This window comes from Bubalus kerabau, chromosome 4 (genome assembly GCF_029407905.1).
Source record: "Bubalus kerabau isolate K-KA32 ecotype Philippines breed swamp buffalo chromosome 4, PCC_UOA_SB_1v2, whole genome shotgun sequence".
NCBI classification, from domain to species: Eukaryota; Metazoa; Chordata; class Mammalia; order Artiodactyla; family Bovidae; genus Bubalus; species Bubalus kerabau.
Window position 1 is genome coordinate 181,354,837 of NC_073627.1, and position 10,427 is coordinate 181,365,263.

Here is a 10,427-nt window from a genome sequence, read left to right on the forward strand (position 1 = left end):
AGAGGGGGGTTTATGCTGGATGCTTGTGGACTCCTGGAAGGACTGTGGGAAGCTGCCTTCCTCCTCCTCATGAATTGACACTAATAACCAAGAGAAAATTTTAATGATAATAATAAGCGTAACTAAATAGCTGGAAAGCCACACCTGCTGGGAAATGACAATGTCTTAATCAGGGTCTGTTGGCACAGAGGCTGAATCGTGATTTTGATGTGTGAAGCTCACCCCCATAGCCCCAGATGAGTTTTCTCTTGTTTGAAATTGATGTAAGAAGAAATAGGAATAGATTACAGTTTGACAAAATCAAAGGAAAAGGCTATGGATGGTCTTAGGAGATATGAAGCCAGAAAACTCTTAAATGGTCTATGCTGTTCTGAATAGTCTGAAGCTATTCACTAATAAAGGCTTTAACTGGAGACATGAAAGATGAAAACTCAGGTTGTGTGGACATGTACACACTGACCCCAATTTGGAAGGCCGGAGTTGGAAAGCGTTTTTCTGAGAATAATGAGACTGCCACACCAACAGGCATGGGCTGCTTGAAACCTCAGGAAATCAAATGGAGACAGGACTCTGCAAAGTGCGGAGCCTGATTAGCACCAACTTTGTTTTTTTCAAAGAAGGTAAATACCCAGCACAACTGTGATTAGTGAAAAACCTTCAGTGTTTATGTTTATCAGATTTTCTGGTTAAATTAAAATTGGGAAACTTGTTTTTAGCTATTCTGTGTGTTTCGCTTTTAATCATAAAATTTTCAGTGTGGGGAATATGATTTATATTTTCTTAAAGGTTGAAGATATTTCAATTTATAGACATTATATCTGTTTTGGGGGAAAACTGGAGCAACGGAAACCCTCGCCCAATGCCAGTGGCAGTGTGGCCACACTGAGTTTGTTTAGCGTTCTGCACTGACATTGTCCACACGCGTGTGCCATGATCCACAGCTCAGCTTCTAGACCGAACTCGACGGAAATGCACTGAAACACACAGAGGAGTGTTTGTAACTCAGTTCAGTTCAGTTCAGTCGCTCAGTCGTGTCCGACTCTCTGCCACCCCGTGAATCACAGCACGCCAGGCCTCCCTGTCCATCACTGACTCCCGTAGCTCAGCTACAACCCCAGATTCCAATCCCAGTGTCCATCGACTCTAGAATGGGTGGGTACCTTGCTGTCTCTCAGCATATGTGGCGTGGAGGGATGTGTGTGACATAGCATGACACACACAGGGCGTGACGTGGAACGCCCTGACATAGCACAGTGTGGTGTTATGAGATATGGTGTAACTGAGAGGGCAGAGGGGCACGCTACGCCTGTGGATGCGCGACTCTCACAGACCTAATGCTGAGCAAGAGGAAGCAGATACAAAAGAGGACGTGTGCCTATGTACACAGAGGTCGAAGGTGGCTTCAGGAGCTCCTGCAGTGAGAAGCCAGCCGAGTGACGGCCTCTGCCAGAGGCCAGACTCCGTGGGGAGCTGGACTCTTGTGCAGTCGCTCAGTCATGTCCAGCTCTTTGGGGGCCCATGGACCGCAGCACACTAGTCCTCCCTGTCCCTCACCATCTCCTGGAGCTCGCTCCCCACTGAAGAATGGGGAGCCCTTGGAGCACTTTCCAACCGTCTCATCCTCTGTTGACCCCTTCACCTCCTGCCTTCAACCTTTCTCAGCATCAGGATGGACTCTTGGGCATTAGTGATTCGATTCATGACTTGGATGGCAGTCACGTATAGATTTTATTTTGTGATTATTCATGTAATTCATTGCTATAAATTATATGATATGTTCACTTTTTAATTTATATTATACTGTGGGCTTAAAACAACTATTTTTAAATCATTGGGAGAGTTCCATGAGTACAAAAAAGATGCTCAGGGGCTGAGGTCCCAGGGAACCAGAAGGATTCAGATCATGACTTGCCTTTTGGGGATCTTTGGTTTCCTTCTGAGGAATGGGGAGCCCTTGGAGCACTTTGAGCAGAGGAATGGTCTGCTGTGATTTATATTTTGGGATGATCATTCTGGCTGCTATGATAAAAATATACCATGGGATGAGACGAAAAGACAGCAATGATGTGAAGAGTGTTTGCATTTCAAATTGTGATGCATGTTGGTGATTTGCTCTCCATAGAATCTGCACAAATTAACAGTCTCACTGGCACTTTCCCACGTCATTCCCTGCACGACGGCTTTAAACACTGGATATTCGTCCATTCGATGTGGAAAGGTGATAGACTGCAGTAGTTCATTTCTAGTTCTGGGATGGTGGGTGGGTTGATCTTATTCTCACATTTTTGAGAGCCACTTGCAGATCTTCATCAGATGTCTTTGCATACCTGTTCCCGTGTTTCTGCTGGTTCGTTGATGTGTTCTTGCACAACTGTGCGTGTCTTGTGTACATCAGGCCTTCCCTGGTGGCTCAGTGGTAAAGAATCTGCCTGCCAAGCAGGAGACATGGGTTCAAACCCTGGGTCGGGAAGTCCCCTGAAGAAGGAAATGGCAGCCCACTCCAGTATTCTTGCCTGGAAAATTCCTTGGACAGAGGAGCCTGGTGGGTTATAGGCCACGATGTCACAAAGAGTCAGACATGATGTAGCAACTAAGCAATAACAAATTACATATCAAAGAAGTTAAATTTTCTCTGTGATGTGAACTTCAGCTACTTTTCCCCCTATGCCATGTTTTTAAGTTAAAAGTTCTTCTAGCTCACTGTGGGCTGTGTTTGGATTACCAAGGACTCCGTCGGTCTAGTCGCTTCTGACCAGAGGAGCACAGGGTCATAGACAGCTGGTGTCGTAGTTGACAGCTGGGTGGTCCAGAGGTTTCGGGCCTCACCAGGAGAGCAGGCGAGACGACACAGCCCAGTGAGAACACTGTAGGCGCGTGCTGCCGTCAGCTTCACACGAGGGCGGACGTCACGATCGCTGCTCTGGTCGAGGTGGAAAGAGCACGCCCAAAACATCAACAGCCTGGAGCCGAGGGCCTGCAGCCATGCAACTCGCCCGGGCACAGGCACAGGCAGCCCGTGAGGGCCTACAGTCCCTTCACAGACAGACCCAAATGCCCCAGAGGATGCAGTGGGTGGGTTAAATGGGGACACAGCGACATCACGACCCCGCGAGCTTTAGCTCCTGAGCGTGGCGCCAATCCTGCCCATCACCCATGGGGAGAGACTTGGACGTGCATTTCCCATCTTGAATGGGTGAGGGCAGGGCTCAGTTTCAGAGGCTTCTCTTTGCCCTTTTTTCTACAACATTTCTGACCCCACAGGCCAAAGGCCCCATGTGGAGCTTGTACCATCTGCCCAACGTGTCTTTCCCAAATATGTACTTGCTGCTCAGTCTCCCAGCTGTGTCCGACTCTCTGTGACCCCGTGGGCCGCAGCATGCCAGGCCTCCCTCCCCTCACGTGTGTTAGGGGACTGGGATGACAACCTGGTGAGTCCATAGACCCCGTGTACCCAGGGCAAGCTGAACATTACCTTGTCACTTGGGCCCACAGGCCGCAACTCTGACAGAAGGGTAATAATGGCCTAATGACCCTGCAGGTCTCCAGGTATAACTGTCAACTCTGAACGTGTGTCCAGGAGTTCCAGAAGGCCTGGGTATTCTGCTTTACCTGAAGAAAGGACATGGCATACCTCCTCCGGTGGAGGGGCTGGGGGATGACCTCCATGCGTCCTTAGCATGAGACTCTTCCTCCTGGGAACGTGGCCTCCTCTTCAGTCAATGGGTCTAATCCTGACTCAGGTCCTGGGACTGCAGGAGGGGTACCACTCTCAGTGCCCTTGATTTCTTCTGGTGATGTAAGCAGGGTCCGGACTGCCTATCCACCCATTCTCCCCTGCTCCCTCCTCTTCCAGACTGCTGCGTTCCCAACCATCTTCGCAATTCTGGAGGCTGGCCCGTGTTGACGTCTACTCCAGCCTCGACAGTTGCCACGATCACTGCGTCCGCCTGGCTTCTGATTGGACACGGCACCAGCCGCCCCGGCTGCGGCCGGTCCTGCCATGCCGGTACTCTGAGCCTGCTTCTGGGACGGCGTCAGCTGCACCCGTCCAGAACCGCTGAAGTGCTGTGGGGTGGGCGTCTCCTCTCCCGCACGCTCCTTTTTTGTCAAGAGTGAATCTTCCAGACCTGCCCACTGGCTGCCCCATCCGGCGTGCTCTGTCCCGCAGAGCAGTCATCTCCCCATGTCTCCCTCCCCAAGTCTTCCCATCCCGCCTTCCGCACCCGGCCTTCCGATTCCAGCCGTTCAGCTCCCTCGGCATGACTCCCCCTGACTCTTCAAGCTTCTGGGAGACACTGCCTGTGATCTCACACCGTCCCCTTTGCCAGGTCGCTGAACCCCGGACCTCAACGCTGCTCCCCAGTCAGCACACTTTCCCTGAGGCGAGCTCCTCCCCAGGTCTCCCGGTCACACTTTGCTCTGAGCCAGCCCCACCCGTCGCCTCCGACTGCTGCCCGCCCAAGCTGCTGCATCCCGTAGGGCCTCCTCTGACCCCGGCTGTCTCCGCCGTGACGTAACTGTGACCTCACGTCAAAACAGGTGCAGCTAGTTTCACCAGGAGGTGTCCCTGAGTTTTCTTGAAGTAGGGAGTTCTCGCTCTGATCAGGGAGGCGTGGGGCAATTCTGTAGGACAAGCCTCTCAGAGGAGCACAGGAACTCAGGCTGTCACACGCCAGCTAGATGCCCCCAACCCACGTGCCATCCTCCCACCCAGCTTCCTGACCAGCCTTGGTCGGGGCTGCGCTTTCTCGTGGGCCGGCTACTCTGAAGATCGCTGCCCTGCCTGTGTGAGGCCTGAGTTACACTCACCCCTCGCAAAGGTGCCCATGTCCTGCCTCAGAACCGGGACCCGCGAGGCTGCACCACAGAGGAAACGAGGTGGGAAAAGGCTGTTACCAGCGGAGACCCTTACAGGGGTCGGGGCAGCACACTCCCTGTCCCTCACACCATGGCGACGACTGAACCGTTTTACTGTTTCAAGGGATTTTCCATCCAATTCAGTATTGTTCACTTACATACATTGAGATACATGAATTTAGATCAGCTTCTCAATTTATGAGGAAAAAAAAAAGGTAGCTGAGATTATAATAGGTATTGTGTTGAGTCTGTAGATGAATTTGGGGGATATTGACATTTTAATATTAAATCTCCTGACTCAAAGTCATGGGATGTCTACTTACTTCAATTTCTTTCAACATGGTTTTACAGTTTTAGAGTATAAATTTTGCTCTTTTATTACATTTATTTCTAATTTTAAAAATTGATGCTATTGTTTTCTTGATTTCATTTTTGGATTTTTAATTATTTCATGTATGAAATACAATTGATTTTATACATTTATGTTGGAACTTATTCATTAGTTTTAACACTTTGCAACAGGCTTCTTAGGATTTTATATATGCACAAGATCATGTCCTCTATAAACAGAGGTAATTTTACTTATTCCTTTCCAATCAGGGTGACTTTTAATTAAATTTTCTTTGGCTAATAATTTCAATGCGATGTTGGATAGAATTATTGAAAGCAGACCTCACAGTATTGTTCCTGATATTAGTAGGGAAGCATTCAGTCTTTCGCAATTAAGTATGGTGGTAGCTAGATTCTTCATTGATTTCCTTCATCAAGTTCAACAAGTTCCTTTCTACTCCTGGCTTGTAAAGTCTCTTTTTCATAAAGGTGTAGTGGATTTTATCATTGTTTTTTCATTTATTAAAATAACCATGTTTTTGGTGTTTTATAATCATATGATTATTGCAATATTAGATTGTCACGTGTTGAAGCCAACCTTGCATTCCGGGATAAACCCCATTTTGTCACTGTGTATAATCTTTCTTTTGTCGCTAGATTTGGCTTGATATTATTTTGTTGAGGATTTTTACATCTAGGGTGGATAATGTTGTTTTAATTTGATAAATGAGAAGACTTAAGGCCTACAGACGTTCAGCACATATTCCAACTTCACACAGCTAGTAGAGGGAAGAGGTGAGATTGTAGTCTTGGATTCTGCCACATTGCATACTCATGTTTTTGATCATCTTACTTTTAATAAAGGCTTTGAGATTCAGTGACATCCTTAACTTCTGAAACTGTACATTCTGAATCAGAATAAGTATATTCTGTATCTCCATGTCCTTATGAAGATTTATTTTACCCCTAAGAAAGAACATTTTCTGTATTGCTTTCTTTAAAAATGTTATTTTTTTAAGGTTGATATGCTAAAAAATCAATCAGGCCTTCTGCCTAGCTCTCCATAGATAAAAATACAAAGATACATAGAAAAAAAAATTCTATATTGTAATGAGAAAGACCATATAGTGGCACATTGTAGAGAATTCTTTTGAAATTTACAGATTTAATCTCAGGTTCATATGGAAAATTAATAGTTTAAAATTAAGAGTAAGGTCCATAAGAATGACACTCTTTAAATAAGATAGGTAGAGAGATAGATATTTAAGTCACGATAATACAATAGATGTCTCTGCATTAAAAAAAGAAAAAAAACAGCGTGCTTAACTTAATGACTTCACGTATCTGTCTCCTGGGGGCTTAGAACTGTGCGCAGTCACTATTCAAAACCCTTCTCTCTGTTCTCATATTAGTGTCGCACGCTTCATTCCTATTGGCCGTAATCAGCTACCAAAGCAATTTCTTTTAGGATTCCTGTGATTTGTTGTCAAATTCTAGATCCAGTGAAAGTGAAGTCACTCAGTCGTGTCCGACTCTTAGCGACCCCATGGACTGCAGCCCACCAGGCTCCTCCATCCAGGGGATTCTCCAGGCAAGAGTACTGGAGTGGGTTGCCATTTCTAGATCCAGTACCTCTTTTCAAATACATTGATATTTGGCTTTAAATAAAAGTTTTCAATAAAGCTTTTGTTTGGCATTATTTCAGTTAGCTGAGCCAGTTTTACATCTTTCTTGAATTCCCTCAACATCTGGCACAGTTCTGGGTATAAGTTAATCTGATTAAACTAGACTACAGATAGAAAATTGCTTTATAATTTCCAAAACACTAGACAAATACGTGATGCCAGTACTGGTGAAAATAGTAGCAGGCAGTCAGCAAAAACGTTAGCTTTACACGACTTTGATTATAGCCCTCTTTTGGTTTGCCGGTTCTTAAAATCTAGAAGTCATGTCTTTGTAAATATGTGCTTTGTCTGCTTAGTCCTGTCTGACTCTTTGTTATCCTGTGGCCTGCAGCCCACCAAGTTCTTCTGTCCATGACAGGCATGAATACTGGAGTGGGTTGCCTTTGTCCTCCTCCAAGGGATCTTCCCAACCCAGGCATCAAACCCACATCTCCGCTGTCTCCTGCATTGCAGGGGGATTCTTTACCTGCTGAGCCATCAGGAAGTCATCCACAGTTGACCTTTTATACAGAACAGATTATATAATTGGTTCTTAATCACTTATTGAAGATCATGATGAATTTTAAAAGAGATATCTAGATGCCTGTTGACCTGGAAATAAGGTTACACATAACAGTACATATCAAATTTATGCAGAATACCAGGAACACTGAAGACTAATACTGGCACATTGTATATTTTATGTAGATGTTCTGAAGATAAAAACTGACACTCCATGGACCCTGTGTGGGATAACTTCGAAATGAACTTTAAAGTGAACACATACTAAGATTCATGTTGAGTTTATAGACTTGATGACTTCAAGATAAAGTTCACTTTACTGAAGGACACGAGAGATCAAGTATGGAGATAAAACTCAAAACATTCTCTTAAGGTAGATGTTCCTTCTGCTCATTTATCTACAAAGAAGGATGGCTCACGAGTTTTTTACTCACTAGGACACTGTTGCTAAAGCTAATACTTCTTTTGGAAAGGAAGACAGCATACTTTCCATGGCAAACAAAGTTATTTCATTAGTTAGATTTTTTTTTGAAATAAGTAAATGAAAATCCCAACCTGAATCAACTTAAAAGTATCCTCATAAGCAAGATGCCCAGAAGAGAGATGGCTTAAAGCTGGTTAAAGCAACGTTACAATCGTATAATTGAGAATTCAGTTTCTCTGTACCTGCTGCTCCTTCTTCCTGAGACCGCCAGCTCACCATTCAGTTTAACGATGTCAGTGGTTACAAGAAGGCTGTCATCCAGGAATTGCCTTTAGGCCTAATAACAATATCTGGAAGAGTAACAACAACTCTCCCCTGTGTCTCCCAAGGACACGGGTCTGCGGAGAAGCATCCACCAGACTCTCAGATGCGATTGGCCACACGTGTGCCCATGCCTAAACCCATCATGGGCAAGGGCATTGAGAATGATTGGCTTACACCAAGGAGGAAGTCTCTCATCTCCCCACATCAGGGCTCTACTCCCAAGAAAGAAATGAGGGACAAGTATTGGATAGAACCAAAAGCAATCGTTAGCATTCTCTTCCTAAACGCATGCAACCCCATGCAGTGGGTGTTTCTCTTTTCCTCAGATAAATACTGATGTATATTTTAAATGCATTTCCTTCTTACCTGCAAGATTTACTTTGATGTATGGCTTTTCTGACCCTGAGAAATGTGAGTGCTATAAGCCCTTGGGGAAAACAGGGCAGGTGCCAGAACCAACAGAAGAGTATGCAGGTGCCAGCTTTGTAACAAGAGCAGTTTCACCTGCGGGCTAGACTCCCAGTGAGCAGGTGGGCTTCTCCTCGGAACTCCTCTTGCTCCCAGATCACCCTCGCCCCCCGGGACCTCTTCTGATTGCAGCAGTCATCTTCATATGAAGCTTGCATTAAACATGAAATTCCAGCTATTAGAACCGAACCTTCCTTTTCCTGACAAGATCGCAAAAAGCTTAGCTGAAACCCTTAGGATCAGCATGAACGGACTCTCAAGTGGGTAAACAGGTTGACCTGCACACGCAGAAGCCTTCTGAAACCTGGAGGCCACCGAAAGAGGTGGGTTCCCAGTGTCACTGTCAGATAAAAGAGGAGTCTGAGAGAAAGGCCTAGGTCTTCATCAGAGGGGCCTGGAAATGTGGGCCAGAAACTGGCCCCATTCTGGGGGCTGGCCCCCTTGGCCACTCAAGGGTTACATGGGCCTCTGTATATAGAGTCTGCTGGCTCAGACTGTAAAGAGTCCCCCTGCAAAGCAGGAGACCTGGGTTAATCCCTGGGTGGGGAAGATCCCCTGGAGAAGAGAATGGCAACCCACGCCAGTGTTCTTGCCAGGAGAATTCCATAGACAGAGGAGCCTGGTGGGCTGTAGTCCATGGGGTCACAAAGAGTCTGACACGACTGAGCAACTAGCACTTCACTTGGACTTTCCACGAGCTAGAGAAGTGGAAGCAGTGTAGGGACCCCCGTAAATGAAGCCTTCCTGACCATCTCCTTAAGCTTGCCTCAATAGGCTGTCACACCCAAGAGAAACTCACATTCGACTCCAAAAACTGGAAGAGTAATGCATCTTAGTGAGTGGAGAATTGGCAGAGAAAATAGCACCGAGGAGCTTGCACAGCCTCGCTGAGCTCCTCCTCAACGCCTCTGTCTTGCCCCACTCTGCTTGGCGGCTTCTGCAGCCTCTCTAGTCTGGCGACTGCAACCTAAAAACACCTGTCCAGGCTCCTGCTTTTCTTTTTTTCTCTGACAGCTCGCAATCTTCCTACGATTTCCCTCCCCTCACCCTGCAATTCTCTGCTCAGGGTTTCTCAGCCTTAGTACTGTGACTCCTGGGGCCAGATAACTCTCCACAGTCGGGGCTCCCCTGTGCACCGCGGGGTGTTTATCAGCACGGACGGCCTCCGCCCGCCTGAAGCCAGGAGCGCCCCCTGGCGTATCCACCCAAAGTGAGTGCTGCGTGTGCTCAGCGCTCAGTCCTGCCTGACTCTTTCCAGCCCCACGAGCGACCGAGGCCCTCCAGGCTCCTCTGTCCATGGGACTTTCCTAGCAAGTAAAGTGAGTGCAGACACGACCAGATTTCCCCTAGGGAACAAAACGCTCCTGATTAAGAGCCACAGTGGTCAGTAAGTCATATCTTTTCCTGGGATTTTAATTCTACCTCCCAAGCATATCCCATTTGTATTCCCACATCCCACAGCTTCCAAGCTAAACTCAGAGAGAAAAAGAAAAATATAAAATCCTCTTTTCTATTTTAAAGGAATCAACACTTCTTCATGTTTTATCATACATTCTTCCAGAGCCATGCTTATTTTTCCCATGTCACAGGGAATAGGCATCCCAGCCTATTATTCATCTACTCCTTAATCAATACGTCCTCCGGAAAGATCAATGAACATCATGACTACTTCATTTTCTGAAAACTCTTTAGGACAGAGAAATAACTTTCTTTTTTACTCCCCAAAGGTAGTATGTCAACAGCAGCAGCCAACACAAGGTTTTTACAGCTTAAGTTTACCCCCTAAATAAAGCTCTGATTTGATTTTGATAAACCAGTGATTTCACTATAAAACCCTC

General features: G+C 46.3%; 1 long non-coding RNA gene across 1 annotated transcript; it reads right to left on the reverse strand.

Annotated features, from left to right (window-relative positions):
• Nucleotides 1–2,136: 2,136 nt before the first annotated feature.
• LOC129651801 (uncharacterized) lies at nt 2,137–3,557 on the reverse strand. The gene is made up of 3 exons (XR_008714322.1): nt 3,473–3,557; nt 2,723–2,920; nt 2,137–2,539 (listed from the first exon to the last, which is right to left on the reverse strand). It is a non-coding gene; the product is annotated as an uncharacterized LOC129651801 (long non-coding RNA).
• Between the last annotated feature and the right edge of the window lie 6,870 nt (nt 3,558–10,427).